Raw genomic sequence first — 20,721 nt, forward strand, 5'->3', positions numbered from 1 at the left:
TGCAGAAGATGATAAAGTTATACTTCACATCAAGGTACATTCATGTGACAAGTTAACAAAGGACTTAGAAAAGTGTTAGCCTCATATAAATAGTTGTTGAGTGGGCTATAATCTTTAATTGAGGTGAATAAAGTCCCTTCTATTGGATTGGTTGGAGAAATGAAGCCACAAGAATAAGTTCAACAAGAAATCTATGAATTTTTAAATCCTTTTAAACAAGATGTTATCATGGAGAACTTATAGATTACAAAGGAAACAATTGCCGAATATGTGGTGGAGCATGTTAGGATATACGCCAAGCTCATGACCCTATCAAATCAAATAAAGGTGCAGAAGAACACTCTATTTCCAGATGCCCTAGAATGTCTTCACAGACATGGAGAAAGCAACAACATAAAGTTATCAATGTCGTAAAGGAGTACAAAATTTGGCACACATATCTTGTACAAGAATTGTATCTAGATATCTCAAATCTCTCTATAACTAGATTAGTAGAGTAGGATGATTTATTCTTTCACCTAGTATGACACTCTAGAATAGAAACTAGGATAGAGTAGAGAGTCGCATGGGAATGTGAAAGGTCATGGGGTAACTCAAAAGTCATAGGGGTATACAAAAGGTCACCTAATTTTCTACAAATATGTGCATATTGTTTGAGAACTAATAGATGTTTTGGTAAATGCAAGAAGTGATTTCATGTTTCCACTCATGGATTTGATGGACTTCCCATGTGATGGTGTTATGGATATTTCATCTTAACATTTCAAGCTTTATAATCCCTAGCGTGCAATTATTTCATGTGTCATCAAGCAATATGGATTTCTCTTGCGGTGAATGGACGATATATGATGTGTTTACTTTGCATTTATGTCAATAATTTCTTTTATCGATCTAAGCATTGTACCATTGTAGGATTGTGTGCTTACTTATGCTTTCACGATGTTACTGATCATGAACTTTTTCATGATTAATAAATTATCTTTGTAACATGCATGGGTTTCATTTTAATCTTTGCTAACACTACTTCTTTTGAGATTCACGTCTTAATAGTATGTTGTTGCTATTCACAGTGTCTTATGTGTTGATTTTCCATAAATTGCTTACTTGCATTTGTTAAAGCTTTTTTTGTTCTCTATCGTTAGTTCCTTTTCGTCCAAAGCGAATCTCAACCAACATAATTACAATCAGGGCTACAAACTTAATGGGACTCCTAAACCAAATAGTGTAGAGTCTAATTGGGATTCTACACTAGGGAGATCCCCTTGCTATTGGCAGAGCATTCCAACCCATCAACATATTCAAATTATCGAGGAGTCAAATTATCAATTTAAGAAGCAATGTTATATCTCCTTGTCAGGGGGACTGTAAAGGTATAGGAAGTCTATAACACAAGCTTATGAAATAGCCATGATTCCCCTCTCATATATAAAATAAATACAATTTTTTCCAATGGATTTAACCTGTCTATGAAGTATAAAAGGAATGTTTTAAAGAATCTTAAGTATATGCAGAGTTTAAACCCCCCCTTCATAATATTTTTGTGAATTGTATGTATACAAATTTTGTGATTCGAGTTATATCCAAAAATAATAATAAAGGACATTACAAAGGATAACTTTATGGTTCATTTCCTAGTTCGATGGCTGAATATTTGAGGCACTTGTGTTGGAAAAGGACGATTTATGTTGCAAAGGATTAGATCTTTGAAAGGATGGACTTGTAAAATTGAAGAGGTAAGCGTCAATTTTGTTCACGTGCAAATGACCTATGACAAGTATATTGCACGTGATATCAAGCCTTCTAGGTCATGGCGGCATCAATTTTGTTCACGTGCAAATGACCTATGACAAGTATATTGCACATGATATCAAGCATTCTAGGTAATGGTGAAGTCATATATAGGAATTAACATAAAGAGTAAGCTAATGATCTTTTGAAAGGTAGTGACGTACTATAAAAGCGTTTGCATAAAAACATTAGAAATTATGACTTAATTGATATGCTAGCATTCATATTCTTTCCTTGCATATGAAGACTAGGTTTTTGTGATCAATGAATGAAATAATATCCATCTCATAGAAAGCTTCACAACAACATCTCTTGGGTTTTGCAACTAAATCATTAGTATGCATGTAGAATTTGCAATTCTTAAATGGCATATCTTGAAGATTTTGGAGAATCTAGGGTTTATAAACCCTAACATAGGTTTGAATTAGAAAAAAAGACCTAGGAACAAAAACCCTTACTAATCGTTTCCGTTGTAAAAAGAAAAACCTATCTCTCAAGAATGACATGGATGACATAATGTTGATGTAAGGAAAAGATTAATGAATAGGTCCAAGATTAAGTGGGGTTTGTCTCTCCTCAAAGGATAAGTATTCCACATCTCCTTTCCTTGATCACTAATCATTGCTATGGTATTTGTTCTTTCATGGTCTTCTAATAAAATTTGCAAGTCAAATCAAGAACTATCTAAGCTTTGTTAGTAGATGGAATAATTATCATAACAAAGCACGAAGATTTATCTGAATCTTAACTGATGTAAATGAAGAAGGAGAGAATAGTTTGAAATTTGCATCAAAGAAGTCGATGGAAACATAAAAGTGAGACTTAATAAAAGGGAAGAAGTTCACGTACCTCAGTTGGAAAGAGGGGGCTTAATATCTTGGATGGATATAATACTACTTGAAGTTTGACAAAGAAGTTGATGACTAAAAGGACAGGTGACATATTTATGGCAATCGATTGGGTTGATTTTGATAGAGATACTATTGATGATTGGGAGCTTATATGATTTCTTGGAAGAGCGTGAAGCAGAATTCCGTTGCAATGCAGAGATAGAATATGTGAAGGATTTTACAATCAATTGTGAAGAAGTTTGACTCCATAAGGTGTTTGATGAACTATTTGATGACACGTGGGATTTAATTATATTGATCAAAGTTCCATGAAGATTGTCAGAGAACCAGGAAGGTTGAATTGCTTTATGATTCGAGAGTATGATGTATATAGGAGCCAAGAAGATATAAAAGATGTCCACAAAAGAATAGGTAGTCGATGTATTGATGAAGTTACCTTTCATGGAAAAGGATGAGTATTTTTTATACAAGCTTAGGCTTGTGTATATCTCCTCCCTGGTTGAGAGGGAGTGAGGATATCCTCCTTGGTTGAGAGGGAGCGAGGATATCCTCCTTGGTTGAGAGGGAATAAGAGTGGACACTGTGTTCTCCATGTGTGACGTACTATGGTCAGGACTAACAACCATAAGAATAGTGCATGAAAACTGGAAGGGAGAATGGTGGATTGGATATGCATCTCAGACCAATATACTTTGAGGATTTGTATTGTGACTAGGACTAACTGCCATAAGTCAATTACATTGATCTAAGACGAGAATAGTCCTGAGGACCGACATTTCCTAGTGTCAATAATTGTGACAATGGATTAGGAAATGGTTTTATGAGGACATACCTTGGTGAACACATAGTTGGGGTATGTGCCTTGAGAGGTAGTGGTGTCCAAATTTATGCCTTCCAACATTGTGCTATGATCTAGCAGAGAGATAGAGTGTACTTGTCAAGGCCTCAATATTTTGACAATGTTGGCTATGAGAATGAAAATCATCATTGATGCTTGTTAATCCAAATCCTTTCTTATATGAATATTTCAACTTGATAATATCATATTGTGTCATTACGAATACTTCCCTAGTTAAGAGGGAGTGTTGAAAATGTAACTAATGTCTGTCTTCATAATGTAATAAAATGTAATTTTTATCTTTGACATATTTATTATATTCATTATTATTATTTTATTTTTGGTCAAAGCATGTTCTTCGTGCTTACAGAGTCAAAAAGAAATTTTTGTGAGTCAAAAGGAAAATGTAAACTAGTCAAGTCCCAATTGGACTTTTGAAAGAAAAGAAAAAGAATTTTTCATAGAGAGAGAGAGAGAGAGAAGGCAGTTCAACCTATTTGGAGCATCAATCAAGCACAATACAACAAGCATTTTCTGAACAAAAGGAGAAAAGAAGTTGAATTAAAGGAGAGAGAAACTAGCACATGTTGAGGATAATTTTTATGAATGAGGATGAGTTTCTGAGGCAGCTACAAACATATTTTCGGCCCCTCTATTGTCGACTCGAAATTTCAAGGCCGAGATTTTAGGAAGTTGACCAGTTTGACCTATGTTGACTTTGACTTTAGAGGTGAATTAGAGGAGGACTGAACTTTGAGTTTTGGTGGCCATTATAGTCTTGGTCATGGTCTTGGATATCTCAATCCCTGGCTTGGAGCCTAATTTTTTATGTCTCTTTTCTCTTGTGCGTGATGCTCTCTATATTTTTCTAATGTGTAATTGATTGATGACATATTTAAACAAGTAAATAGTAAGAAAAGAGTGCATATCAGTCACAACTAATTACCATGATAATAAATTATGTCATCCATCTGAATTTCGATAGCATGAACATGACTCTTTGATCTGATAATCACCCTATGAGTGACATCAATTGAAGATTTATTAAACAAAGGTATTACAGACTCATGTGCTGGTGTGTGTTCTGTGTTATTTAAGCAACGGATCGATCAGATTGCCAATACACAGACATTTAAATGGAAAGACAACAGAGAAATACAGTAAGCAAACATAAAGACACAAAATTTTTAATAAGGAGTTCACCCTATTCTCTAGGGTTACATCTCCTATCCAGCTTTCAGTGGTGGCCTTGTTTTATTGTGTCTTTAAGCAGATAATTACAATGCATGGACTCAATGTGAGTTCTCCTAAAGCAGGTTTTCTTAGCAGGGTGGTTCTTAGATTCCCCAAGCCACTGGAGTACACAGACTCTTCTTATTCCTACCAGCTCTGTGACCTTCTGGTCTACAATGGAAAGAGCCAAATGTGGTGCTCAGTTCGGACATATTCCTCTATGGGGTGGCTTGAATCTCTCAAGCTCTATGGTGCTCGATGCTGCTGCTAGTCAGCTCGACCCTCTGTCTCTTTCTGCTTTTGCTTTATTGCCTTCTTCTCTAGTTTTTGTCTCTCAGTGTTCAATCCTCCTCTCGGAGTTCACTCTGACTGATTCCAAAAACTAAATAAACTATGTATTCTGTCTCTGTTCATGGCTTTTATCCATTCGTTCTCATGCTTGTCGGTTCCTCTTCTGCCTCTGTCAATTCACCTTCTGCAACCGCGCTTGGAGTTCCCTGTTCGGCGTCATCATGAACGCTCAGGGAGTGGCCACATGTCCTCCTCTAAACGGCGCCAACCTGCTTCGTCGGTTCGTTTCTTCAGTTGCGTCGTGGATGAAGTCTTTCCTCCACCGTGGCAATCAAACGGATTCCAAATACTTCTAAAACGCAACGTATTCCTTCATCGATTCTGCTTCCTCCATCGGGTGCGATCTTAGCCGTCCGATCTGGGTCCCCCAAATCCAACGTCATACGCACGTCTCGCGCGGTTGACTTGCTCGACCGATAGCGCGCGATCAACGGTGGTTTTCTCTCACCTCTGCTTGCCACGCATCGATCGATGTATGGAATCGCTCTGCTCTCATCCAAAACCTCTTACCGTTTGAGGGTGCCCCGATCAATACCGTTGGTTTCCAGAGTGCGGGTCCTGCCTTTGCACGTTTAGTGTTTTTTGCCTTTTCCACCCGTGGTTCTACAGTTCGCCATGCATCGTGTGCTCAGGCTTCCCCCATTTTGGCCCTGTTTGCCCAGCGATCGTGCATCAAAAACCTCCTTATTTTCCTGATCCGGGGCTCCCAGGGGCTAATTCAGCCTCCTGCGCAGTCTCCATGGGCCTCGGTCAGCGCGCTTTGACCGACATCCTCGTCGTTCCACGCTGGCTACCATTGCCACTGGTTCAGGGGTGTTTTTGATTGCTGTTTTGGAATTCTTTAGAGATTTGTCTCGACCTGATACAATCATGGTTCTTTGACAGTTCTTTATGGATCCAATTCGGATCACTCTTATGGAAAGAGCCAAGAGCATGATCAACAATGGTAATTTGTAGGAGTTGTGGGCAGAAGCATTATCCACTGCTTGTTATTTGGTGAATAAATCACCTTCAGTTGCTATTAATTGTAAAATTCCTGAAGAAGTTGGGTTTAGTTAGTTTTTCAACTTTGGTTCATGGTCAATGTGTGTCTACTACATCAACGGTAATAATCCAGGCAAATCCACTCAAAGGGATCTACCTGTCGACTTATCTAGTTGGGCCTAACCCCAAGGGCATTGAGGAGATTTGACCCCATGACCTCCTACTTGGCAAGGTACTTAGCAACGAGAACTCGACCAATTGAGCTATCCCTTGGGGCTTGCTGAGTTAGTCTTGTGATTATTCATACTTAATAATTTTTAGATGTAATGCCTATGCTCTTATTCCAAAGAATCATCATTCTAAGTTAGACCCAAAAACAAAACATTATGTCTTTATTAGGTATGACAATGTTGTGAAAGGATACAGGTTGTGGGATCCTCCTACGCATAAGATCATAATCAATAGACACAAAATGTTTGATGAATATTCTCTTCTAAAAGAATATGTTGAAAAAGTTGAACAAGATTAGGTATTGTGGAATCAAAAAATTTAGTTGGAGACTCAACATTTCTCGGAAAGTCAGAAGGAAGAAGAAACTTCTAAAGAAAAAGGTGAAGAAGATATAAAGGAAAGTGTAGAAGTTCATCAACCAATCACTTTTGGGTGGTTTACAAGGTAAAGAAGAGCACCCAACAGGTATGGGGATTATGCTTCATATGTTGCTTTGATTACTGAGGACAGGGAACCTTCTTGTTATCACGAAGCAATGAATGATGTGTTTAGTGAAAAATGAAAGAAGGTTATAGACGAGGAAATCGATTCCTTAGCCAAGAACAAAACTTGGGATCTTGTAGAGTGTTTTCAGATGTAAATGGGTCTTCAAATTGAAGAGAAATGTTGATGGAAATATTGAAATATATAAGGCAAGGCTGATAACAAAAGGGTACTCTCAAATAGAAGCCATTGAATTTCATGATATTTTTTTGCCAGCTATAAAACTTATTTCTATTTGTACGATGTTAGCACTAACTGCATTACTTGACCTTGAGTTAGAACAACATGTTAAAACAACTTTTCTTCACGGAGATTTGGACGAGGAGATCTACATGGAACAACCATAAGGTTTTGTACAAGGTCATAATAGGAGATTAATTTGCAAGCTAAGGAAATCATTGTATGGCCTAAGACAATCATCCTGACAATGGTACAAGAAGTTTTATTCCATCATGGTGAGCCATAACTTCACTAGAAGTGAATATGATCATTTTGTGTATTTTAAAATTTTCAATGGCATATTCATGATCTTGGTTTTGTATGTTGAGGATATGCTTATTACAAGCAAAAGCATGGAAGAGATCAATAGGTTAAAGGTTCAACTTGATAGGACGTTCGATATGAAGGATATTGGAAATGCAAAATAGATCTTGGGCATGGAGATACACATAGACAGGAAAAATGGAAAGCGTTGGTTATCTTGGAAAAAGTATGTGGAGAAAATACTTGCAAAATTCAGTATGAACAATGTGAAACTTGTTAATGTTCCTTTAGCTTCACATTTTAGGCTTTCTTCGGGTTTAACTCTTAGTACTTATGAAGAAAGGGAGTACATGTCTCGTGTATTGTATGCAAATGCAGTAGGAAACTTAATGTATTTGATGGTGTCTATAAGACCTAAAATTTCACATGCAATTGGAGTTGTCAGCAAGTTCATCGAAAATCCAAGAAAAGAGCATTGGAAAACAATGAAATGGGTGCTTTGATATTTGAGATGCACAAGTGACCATTGTATCGTATTTAGTGGTTACAATGATTCAGTTTGCAGATATGTTGATTCTAATTATGTTGGTGACTTGGAGAAGAGGAGATCTACTACTAGATATGTCTTTACTCTTGCAGGTGGAGGGATTAGTTGGATGTCAAAGTTTTAGGAAACAATTGCTTTGTCCACTACTACGACAGAATATATAGCTACTTCACATGCTTGTAAAGAGGAAATATGGTTGAAGGGTCCTCTGGGTGAGCTTGGAAGGATGAAAGAGAAAGTGAATGTATTATGTGACAGTCAGAGTGTTATTCATTTGGCTAATGATCCAGATTATCACAACAAGACTAAACATATTGATGTAAAGTATCATTTTGTAAGACATGTAATTAATGGCGGCGAAGTAGCTCTCAAAAAGGTTTTGGCAAATTGGTTTTAGAGAAGTCACGGTGGTGTTTGGATTCTCTTGGCTTGCAGAAAAGATGATGAATGGGCATGGGAAAGGGATTAGGGAAATTGTTTTCAAGGTGGATATTTGTAAGAATGACAACAATTTAAAAGATTTTGTAAATGTTTTTTTTACCTTAATGAGACAATCGTATAACGATAGGAAATTTTCAAATGGTGTCTTCCTATTAAAATGTTGTATCATGAGAGGCCTATTATATTGGAGAGTCAATGTTGACCTTGAATAATAAAGAATTCCAATCCCTTGCCCTATGGAGGTTTCCTTGACACACTTATAGGTTTTTACCACATATATGTTGTGTCACTATATGAATTCAATTTCTTGTTTTTGTGTGCATTTTTGCTTCCCATCGAATTAATTATGGGCTCAAAATATCAAAAATAACTTTAATATGGAAGATGGCTATAAGCTAAGCCAATCCTGGAAGCCTATTATCCATCAAACCACTTATTAATTTCTTTTTGTAATTCTACTCTGTTTTACTTTCTCTTTCTTTCCCTCCCCCCAATTTCCTCCTTTCCTAAGATTATGTTGATCTATTGTCGAACCCCCTTCCTAATTAAATTTGCCTGGCCTTTATTCTCTCTTTGTTCCTCACACCCCCCTCCCCCTCACCTTGCCTTTTCTGCTATCCCTCCTTTGGTTATTAATTCTTTAAACCTAATTATTTTATATTATTATTTTAATTCATTTATTTTCCCATTTAGTTTCGGTTATATTCATTTTTATAGTTATTCATTTAATTTTCTCTCTCTCTTAATCTTAATTAGTTTATTAGTTTCATATAATAGATACTATAACCTTATCTTTTAATGAACTCTTTGTCACTCACTTAGTCATATTTTAGCTTTTTGGTCCCAAATAATGGGTGGAGTGTCCTCTAGAAATGTTGGACGGGTGGAGTGTCCACTAGAAATGTTAGACGGACTAATCTTCGACACAGTTCTAATCCCATAAAATATTATCAACATGAAAAACTGTGGAAATCTCCAAGCACATATAATTAATTTTCTCGAAGACTTATTCCAAAATAGACATGTCTATGAGTGATTATTTATTCATATAATTTTCACATCTAAATATAAATATACTTATTTTTAATTTTATTGAGATCCAACCCCTGCGAACTCATTTGGATCTTAGTTTTTTGACGCATTTAATTTTAGTTTTATGCTTTGATGTTGATATAAACTCCTTTGTGACAATGCAATTTTTTATGTTGTTAAAAATTTGCAATGGTCAATAGATCCAATTTCCCACAGGACAGGTTGAGACTAGTTGGCCATATATATATATATATATATAAATGTTTTTCTTTGGCACGTTTTATAATTTAAAATGAATATTAATTAATACCTAACACACACACATAACATCTTTGTGTATAGAATTTTTTTTTTTTTTTTTTTACTGAAAGAGTATTTGTAATATATAATTTTGCTCCTAGTTTGCTTTAAATACACTGGGCATTACAAAGCGAATTCATTGAAATTTTCCATTTGTTTTCTCCTTTTCAATAAGAGTACATGCTTTTCTTGAGGAGACCATATCTAAGCAACAAAAAGAGGGTTTTGTAGGTGACTACCTTACAAAACTACCCCAACAAAATATAAATAAATAAATTACAATAGATAAATCATCTAGGAATATTTTTTTAATAGACTTCATCACCCTTTAGGGAATTATAACAGGCCTGTTTTAGCCATTAATATTTAATTCACCTATCTTCAATCTACACCCCTCGTTAACATACTTGTTTGCTTCTCTGTTGAAATCCCTTAGGACATGGAAATATGCTTTGGATTGGATATCTTCCACAAATTTCCTAATTCTTTTCATGATGTTTTCCTTAGATTTCTCCTATGGGAGGGAGTCTTCGACCAAATGATGGACGATTAGGAGAGAATCTCCCATAGTAAGAGCGTTTGCATGGTGTTCATCAACTAACAAAATATATCTCTGCTTAATTTATTGTCATATGAAAAAGACCCCATAAATACATGAACACTTTGTCCTCCTCGCGGTCATAGAGTACCCCTCCCCCACATGCCACCCATATATTCTTATTTTTTATTATATGTTTATTAAATAAATTTAATAAGTTTTTATATCTTTATTGTGAGGAAGGAGCTCTAAAATTCGATGTGGGAAAAAAAGTTGGAGTGGTCTATAAAATAAAGCATATAAAAAAAAAATCATAATAGAAAATAATTTGGGCTTAATAAAAAGAGAAATAAAAATAAAAAAATAATAAATCTATTCATTTCAATTGGTTATGTTGTAATTTTGTTTTTATTAATAAAATCACAAACAATTTATTTGATTAAAAAATCATAATAAGCATATTAGTTGAAAATGAATTTAAATAATAATGATTTGTATTAGTAACCACCATATCTTATCAATTTGATGTGCTTGGGGCCTCACAAAGTTTGCAAGGTGTGACAACCTCCTCCTCTCTCCTTATGGTGTTAATGGCAATTAACAATGGTATCGTAAGGTGGATCTGGTGTGGAGGGATTTCTGCAGAGTGATGGGCGACATAGTCCACTTTTCTTCAATCCCCTTCTTTTATTTTTTTATGAGGTTGTGGCTATGTTCATTTGGATTCGAGGGAGTCGTCTCATGTTGCCAAGACAGGGGTGTTACCCTTTGTTTTTTTTGTTTTTCTCCATCCCCATGCTTGGGTTTTCCTTGTCCTTCATAGGTTCAACTTTCGTTCTACTGCATCTCTAGAAAGTATGTTTGAACTTTCAGCTAGATTACCTCTGGTGCCTACCATTTCAACTTCAATCTACTCAAATTAGAGTAAAACTAACTGAGAAGCCCCATGATTCATTTTTGTCAGGGTTAGTAGGGGGCCTTGAAGATCTATTTCAGATGGTAGGCTTTCAAATTCTTATCAAGACCCTTAGTGAAAACATGATCCAAATCTAGGTCTCTAGATCAATTTGGGGCAGAATTAAAGCGGATTGTTGAGAATCGACTAGGGGTTCTTGTAGCCATGTAGTGACTTCTTCGTAAAGGGAGATAGTTGAAGGATTCTACCCAGCTAAAGGATTATGAAATTGTTAGAAACTCTACCATTATCTTGATATTTAGGTTTCATGGGGGTGCCTCAGGATCTAGGAACCCAAGAGGCTCATCCTCCTACAAGGACGTGATGCAGGGTAAAGGCCCTAATCCATCATATTTGCCATAATACAATCCTATACATTATATCATTGAACAATAACAATAAGTGTCTACCATGGAGGTAAACCTAACATAGGTAAGTCAACATTTTTCTCCACTTCAATCTAGGATAGTGATTTACAAGTATAATGGTTTTTGGCCCACGTTTGATCCTCTACATCAATGGGTTTTTACAACTTGGACAAATAACTATGCCATATACCTATGCTCAAAAGGTTTTTTTTTTCATTGTTTAACTCGATACTTAGGAATATTTGGAGAGAGTATTGATTGAAGGGCTCTAGTTTTGGGGAAGTGCGGGGCTCTTCATTACCCCTTGGTTAGATTTTGATGCCACAACAATGGTGGTCTCAACAATGCCAATATGGGTGAAGCTACCAAATCTTCCCCTTCCTTTCTGGCATCACAAGGTCCTTAAGGAAATTGGAAACACCCAGGGGTCATTATAAAGATAGACCTCGAGAGAACAAAGAAATGGTTAGTTATATTCGCTAGAATATGTGTAGAAATAGATATAAGTAAAGGCTTACCTGATCGCATTCAATTGGAACATAAAAAAATCTAGTGGACCCAAGTAATGGATTATGAAAATACAACATTTAGATGCCAATTTTGCTACGAAACCCGACATTGTAGGACACATGTGCTCAGGCAAAAAAGAACCTAAAAATGAAAAAGTGGCAGGCCCGCAAAGGAAAGGGATGGCAAACTTTTGATTTTTACCTCACGAAGGAAGAAGAAGGGGAAATCATAGAGAACCCTCCAAACCAAGACGAAGGAGGTACTTAGGTCCATAATGACAATGAAACCCACAAACACAATGGTATAGAATCAGAAGTGATCTTGAACCATAATAATAGAAAAATGTGGCACACAAAGAGGATGGGACGATGTGCACAAAGAGATTTCATGTTTCGGAAAGTTCATATTCAAACAAATAACATCCATTAGAAATGACCGTGAGTGAATTGGCAATGGTCCCAGTTGAACCCAACTCAATGGGACAACAAAAGGTCTAGAGAAAAAAGGGAAAGAAAGAGAAGTTAAGTGATTAATATCACACTTCTCAGTTTTCTTTTATATTTTCAATTTTTCATATGCATATAAGCCAAAAGGTTACTCTTATTGAATGGAGATAACATGTACAAAATGTAATTTTATTCCTTTTTTTCAAAAGTTGACATAAAATTACAATTTTTTTCCTTTAGAAAAAAATAACATATTAAACATATAAAAACTTAAAAAAAATAATTGTGTTGAGAGACACTCTCCATCCCAGTGTGAGGGAGATATTGTCCCTTTTAAATATTGGTTGTCATTGATGTCAACCCAAGCAACATCCAAAAGAAGCCTCACTTTCACCACCCTTGCTAGGGCACGTGATCATGAGTTTGCTAGCAAGATTGTAACAAACTCCTTCTAGGGTTGAGGTGATCATAAGAGTTGTTTATAATATATAACATACAAATAGTCATGCATGCACACAATTGTGATATACTTCAATTATGTTAATGTGAATGTATACACACATATTTAGATGTGAAATATGAAACAAGCTTGACTTTTAATAAACATTAAAAGAAATAATTGTTTCCACAGGCTAACTAATTTCTATGTACATATCACAAAATTGGCGTGCACATATGCATGTTGCAATGAAATTGTATGTATAACAACCAAGTACTTTCTTTGACTGTGAAATGAAGAACACTGTTCATTCTTATCTTTATGCCACTCTCAACATGCATAATTTTAAGTTTCAACAACTATGGTGTTTTCCAAACTTATGATTGGCGGTGCATTTAGTGTTTTAGGCCACGTTTACCCTTATTGGGTACATGAGTAGCCAAAGTTTTCCTTTTTCCATACATCAGTCATAGCCATTTATAATTGCACAACAGGTCACAAGAAAATTAAAGAAGATTTTTTCAACGAAGTCAAGATTGTTCATATTTAACATCTTAATATGTGAGTATACTTTCACCATAAACAAAATTGAAGTATATCACAATTATGTGAATGCATGACTATTTGTATGCTATATAATATAATGGTTATTTGTATGTTATATATTATAAACAACTCTTACGATCACCTTAGCCCAAGAAGGGGTTTGACATGAAGACCATCATAGATTGATAGTTTTCGTCATGCTATTTCCAACAGTAGTGGGCATGCCACGTAAATCCTCACGATTGAGGAGATACTCCATCTCAAAATGAAGCCTTAAAAGTGTGGTCATGGTGCCAAATTTAATGATAGCAAATACCTTTAGAATTGGTAAAAAAATTAGGATTAATATTTAAGAGAAACTTGGATAAATTATGTTAACGAAGTTGGCCTTCCATAAGTGAAAATATTCAATTTGAAATCAACTTCATAAGAAAATAAGGTCGGCCTACAAAAAATGAATTTATTGAGTTAAATTCTTATGTGAAGTTAGGTCAACTCCATGGGTTTATGGGCAAGTAGTCCCCCTTCTTGATCCCCTCTTTCAAGTATAAACATGGGCTTCGGTTCCACTTAAAAGGCAATCAATTATCATGCTTATCTCAAGTAAGTTTATCTGATTTTCTCTAAGGCTAGGGAAACTCACATATCTAAGGAAGAATGATGAGTTTTGAGGGTGTTTTGGGCTTATTATTTTAACTTCTTTGTTTTGTGTTTCATTGGAAAAGATTTTTTTGAGAGCTAATTCAAAAGTTGTGTGTGAAGGTAATTGATGCACATTACTGAGAAGTTTTCAGCCTATTTGTAGCATAATTTGGCCTCCTTGAGGCACAAATTTTGGCCTTGCTAAGGCCTAAACAGAAGCCCCTTATAAGACTCGTTTTTCATACTTCTAAGGCCTAAACTGAAGAAAATTTCACACCATTTCTAAGGCCTATTTGCGGCCTTCTCGAGGCCCATTTTGAGGACCATCCTGCACTAAATTTCTGAGGTATGTTTCAAGGCACTTCAATATTCTCAGACCGCGTGGAAATACCTTATTCTTTACTTTGGTAGACTATAGGAGAAGACCCCTAATTATGGTATGTTAAGACCGTAAGTTTGTGGGCAACTCAAGCTTATATTTATACAAATTAGGGCCAAAAGCAGCACCAAAGTCAAGTCAGATTTAACTACAGAAGATTAAGGCTGAATTTAAAGATCATTTGAGGGCAAAGATTTGACCTTTTGAGGCTTGTTTAGTTTAACTCAAGGGCTGGTTTAAAATGCAGTGCAATTTGAAGCAGAAGTAAAGAGCTGTTTTGGCATTGTTAAGGGCTAAGGCTAGACCTGTATAAATCCTGTATTATGGCTTGTTGAGCATCTATTAGGAGCATCTCCAAGGGAAAATGTCTTGACAAAATGTGAATAAATTAGTGGAAAATAATAGACTTAATTTGAGGTATGTAAATTGTTCAATTTGTATTTAAAATACTTAAGTTGATTATTGAGGTAAGATTTTGGATATAAGACCTGCAAGAGTATACGAGAAGCAGTCTTGAAATTTGATCTTTAAAGGCCTTGGACGATAACAACTTGATAGGTTGACAAATGTTGTTGACTAGAACACCCATTGCATATATTTGTTTACATGAGTAGTGACACATTGACCACTAGCTATATATATTAATAGAGGCAACAATAAAGTTTTATTTGTATATCATTGTGAGTGAGTCGTTATCCCTGGTACGTGAGCCCACATTTATTTTTCTAACTTTCAATTTTATGGTGGAAAGGTGGTGTAAGGCAGAGAGTGAAGTCTCCTTAAGGTTGGAGCCTAAGGACACTTCAGGGTTGCAGGGTGGAGCTAGGGCAACAAATTGTTCCTTGTTGGGTATTATAGCATTGTTTCAGTTGGAGTTGATAAACCAGGGCGTTGGATCATCCTTCCAGCTGGAGTTGGTAAAACAAGGGTGTTGGAGCATCGTTTCAAAGAGTCAGGGCTTCCTGATAAAACATAATGTTTTTCTAATTAAGTACTAGGAAATTGGAGATTCCCTTCAATTGGAGATGATAAATTATTGTACTCATCATATATATTAGAAAACATTCAGTGGTTTTTCTCCTAGAGTGGTTTCCACCTAAAAATTTCTTTTGTAGTGTTCATGTGATGTGATGTCGACTTATGTTTTGATTTGATACTAATGGTATTTAATGCTCTGTAAGTTCAAAATTAACTCATTGATGTGAAATGTTGATTCATTGCCCCTCTCAATATTTCCAACGGTGCCAAATAATGATAATATTAACAAATTAAAAAATAGTAATAACAACATAATCTTTCAACCATAAATAGAATACTTCACTTTCCACCTTAATTATACAACAACTTTATATAGAGATAAAGTAATTGAAAGTAAAATATTTGTAATTTCATTTATAATTGTTTTATACTTCTTTAATATGAGGGATATGTGTAATTCCTTTATTACTTGTTATGGAGGTGAGACCTAATAAAAATAATATTGATATTAAGATATACAGTAAGTGAAAGAAAAAAGTTTATAACTTTATGTATAATTGCTTTCTACTTTTTTATTAGTCCCAAGGATGTGGTCCAATCGTTAGTTGGGAAGGTTTGGTCCCCACAGGTCTCATGGTCCAATCTTGGGCAGGACTATGTACACCTAAGAGCTACTCTATGTCTGGTTTCTTCATGAGAAAAATTGCTTTCTACTTTTTTATACAAAGGACATGTCTAATTCCTTTGTTATTCAATATGGAATTAACATGTTCACTGTGAAGAAGATGTGTATTTTGTTTTATGTTAAGTTGAAATGTATTATGTTAAATAAAATATATCAATATCCAATGTCAAGTAACGTAATCTTATATTTTCATTTTCCATTTTGATGGAGATTTGCAATTTATTAAAAATTCTAATGAGGCTTATAAATGAAAAATTCAATATGCACCTTAAATAAATAAAAAATCAATATCAAATATATATTTTTATAAGCAGGGAGAGGGGGGAGAGCAAGAAAGAGATTTCTTATTCCATTTATAAGTGCATTCTAATGCATGGAATGAGGAGGATTTATAGTTCCTTCATGCTTAATATGGGGTTGGCATGTGACATTTAAAAAAATATCAATAACAGAAAAATAAAATGTAAATATCTATCTAGAGAGAAAGAGAGAGACTATATACGTTATATAAAGCAAATAAAAAAAATGGTTAAAACATTTCATTAATGTTTAGTGCAATATGAAGGAGATGTGTAATTCCTTTCATACTTAACATGGAGTTTGACAAATAATGCGTGCACATGTGTGTGTGTGTGTGTATAACCATAATAGATCCATGTTAACCCAAAATCTATCAAATGTTGAGAAGGACCAAGTTTTGCACTCTAATAAAAGGTTTGCATCTAAGGATATTTGATCTTTCTTGACGCTCGATAGATTTGAGATTAACATGAATCTATATCGTTAATGAAGATATACTTAAAAATAATAACATTTCTATATATAGAAACGTGAGATATATATATTTCCAAAGGAAAAATCTTAATTTTCATTAAAGAAAAGTGAAAATTACATGATGTAGATGGACTACTGTGCATTTAAAAAAGGATTGTTTTATGACAACCATCCAACAAAATGAACCATGTCAACAAACTTGTGTGCCTATATAGATCAAGATCTGATATTAGGTACATAATAAGGATCATTTGCATCAGACAAACAACCAAACATAAACTAATAAAGACAAGCCTCTAGGGCCTTATCAATTCAACATCTAATTTTAACAAGCTTAAACAATTAAAACGTATACGTGCATATCTTGAGTGTTGACGGTTAACTACTCTGTGTAATTGTTTGAGCCACGACCCAAACGATTTTGAAGCTTAAAAGAATGATTTTCACACTAAAAAAAATATTGCTCCTCCCCACAATCACCCCCTATTTCGGCAACACTGTCAGAGGGAGCCCATGAATAAAATCTGTCTACTTCTCCAGGTATGATAATTCGGGTCCCCTGACAGGGATCCTCATAAAAACGAGGTCAATGATAGCCAAAGACTGAGATACCACATGACCAGGATTTGATTATTTTTCCTGAAAAATAGATTAGTTCCATGCCAATCGAATCTCCCAACTTACAATTGTAATATATTAAGTTATTTGTATTATTAGTAACTAAATTTTAAGGAACTTATATTATAGATATGAAAATGGTCATAGTTACTAAAATAGTTGTAGTGTACTTTGTAATAGTTTTATTCATGGCATAATCTTCATTGAATTTGATCAAATTCAAAGTTTAGAATATGTAACAAGAGCCACGTGGTGGCATGTTACTGTTTATTTGTATACATGAATTGTGTGCATATAGTGCATATTATTTTTAGTATATTTGATTGAAATGATATTTGTGATACACCTTGAATGGAGATAGGTCACTTATCCCATAAACAAAGGGGTCTCATACATCAATTTGTGATCTAACTTGGTGGATGATTGGGAGCAGTGTTGATAATATCGGTATCGGGAAAATATCGGCGAGGGTCCAGAAAATATCTTATCGGCAATATCGGCGAAAATATCGGCAAAATATCGGCAAATATCGGCAAGCATAAAAAATGCATAATATATTCATTTTTTTTTCAGATTTTTAAACATATAAAGCAATAACAACATGAAATAAACACATTGGCACATAAATATGAAGAAAACACTGATATATATGATGTCAAATAGAAATGATACATCAAAGGCGATACCAAATCCTGCTGATCCCTGATAATTGTCCATTCAAGGACTCAAATGTGGAGAACCAATACAAAATAACATCACATATATAAAAGTATCTCATCATCATGAGTTATATGTAGCACAACAAATAAAACTAGCAGCTATCTATCTGAAATCACTGCCCTCTCCCCCTTTTACGGGAAAACATGATGGGCTGTTTGCTAGGCCTGCCCCTAGTAGTAGGAGGCCCTGACCCTGCCTCTGCACCTAATGTCAAATAATGAGTGCTAGGTATGGGGCTATGCTCTCCTATATCTATAGCAGATGGTGTTGATGCTGATGCTCCCGCAGTGTCCTCCTCCTCCTCCTCCTGCTCCTCCTCTGAGTGCTGCTGCTCCTCTGACTCCGAGTCCTCCTCTTGCTGCCCCTGCTCTAATGGATCATCTGCCACTGGCTCTAACCATGAAGGTGACTCCTCCAAGAGGGGCTCCTCAGACTCCACCCTCCACGGAGACAATACATCAATATTGTCTAAGCTAAGTCACATGACACGAGGACACGAGACACGGAGGACACGTAAATACGAGTATTCAATACGAAACACAATGACCTGGAAACAAGACACGGGGGACACATTTTATATATATATATATATATACACACACCAAAATATAGTTTTTTGTCCATATTAAATTGCAGGTTGCAGCTTATCTAATCAAATTAAAATATAATTACTTCTCAAAGTTCATAGTTCACTTTAAAAAAATAAATAGAATCAAAATTTACTATTTAGAAATTAGAATGTGATATGCTTGGTCTTGATTCTTGAATATTCAATGTCCATTGTTCATGTACAACTTACAAGCACATAAGAAAATAACTAATGTCTAATCCTATTGATTTCCTCTGCCCCTCTTGCGAGAAAATGCCACAGCTTTCCCTTTCCCTCTAGATGTAGATGCTGGTGCTGGTGGAGTTGGCAGTGGAGTTTGCTATGATCTAGAAGCTGAAGAACTAGAAGTAGGAGCTATAGGAGGTAGACCACGTCCTCTACTGGTGGTAGGGGTAGCCCGGGCAGGTGGTGTCACTTGGAAACATTACAATCTCCCAATCCTGAAATCTTAAAAAACTGATAAGTCTGCTGCATTTTGAATGAAATCTAAAATTATACTTTCTCCATATGAAATCCAATGAGGCCGGAACCACTCTCAAACATCCTGAGTCATTTCATGGTAATGTTAAAAATGTAAGTAAAAGGATGAAAATGAAGATTAAGGAGAATGTCACTTTTACTTTAAGAATTTAACATTACCATGAATAACATATCAATACTAGGGCCTAGAACGCTCAAACCCTCCTTGGCAGCAACCACATAGCTCTCCCCTTCCTTCTCCAGCAATCAGAAATGAAAATGATATGGAAAAAAACCAACATCGGATTTTTATAGGCCGTGCAGAAATTTTTTACAGTCACCGGGCGATATTTTCGATTGTCGCACGATATTTTCCGAAATATCGGCGATATTTCGGAAATCGCGCGATATTTTCAAAATCCGAAAATATCGCGATATTTTGTCGGCGATATATCGGCTCGCCGAAAATATCGCGATATTTCTGAATATCGCCGATATCTCGGCGATATTATCAACACAATTTGGGAGTACGCTCCAATATTTTTTAATTTAATTTTTCATTCCTCATATTTATAGTTTAACTACTTAAGAATATATACTAAATACCTCATTTTTTTTTTTCTCCGTAAAAACTAGCTAAGTCATATATTAACTGTACAAGTAAAAATTACAGACTGTAAGACGAGTTTTCCAGGGCCTCTGGTAGCACCCTGGGAACCTTGACCAAAATTCTGAAGGCTCCCACGCAGGGAAAGCCTTATCAAAACCATTCAGACCATACTCGACACTAAAAGCTCCCACGCAGGGGCAGCACCGGATCAAATTTGCAAAAACAGTTCTAGAAATCAACGGACTCCCAGTGGAGCCACAGAAAGAGGACCCAACACATTACTGCCCATGCAGGGGCTAACTGCCAAAAGGGACTGACTCAACAACCAGATAGAAGTGAGCAAGACAGAAGCGCTCGACGTGGACCAATTGAAATTAAGATCAGACCAGAGACAAGGCTTAATTACATATGGCGACGATGCAAGCATCAGCTGCCAGCAAGCAAAACGAAAATGCAGGAGAGAAGTACCCGCGTCTGCGTCTGCGTTAATCCTTGTGATGAGTTGAAGATGAAGGAAGGGTCGCGAAATAGGCATCAGCTTCTTCAGCGAGGCTTTTGTCCTCCACAACATACGCCCAGCCATCCCCCTCTGGTCGTCCCTCCCACATCTTTCTCCATGTCTCTTCATCAATATCTGAAGGAGCTGGCCCCACCGGAGGAGAGGTATCGTGCGGTCCAGCCTCAGACGCTGGTGGCTCCATAGCTGAGCTCTGTTTCCCTGCTTCATGTTCTCCTTTGTCAATTTCTTTGCCTTTGCCTTCCGCTTGCTTCTCCTGCAAGTTCTGAGGGGTGTTCTCCCCATTTCCTTCCCGAAGTTTTGTG

This window comes from Pinus tabuliformis, chromosome 8 (genome assembly GCF_031772625.1).
Source record: "Pinus tabuliformis cultivar Carrire ecotype Pingquan chromosome 8, CPIR1, whole genome shotgun sequence".
In the NCBI taxonomy this organism is placed as follows: domain Eukaryota; kingdom Viridiplantae; phylum Streptophyta; class Pinopsida; order Pinales; family Pinaceae; genus Pinus; species Pinus tabuliformis.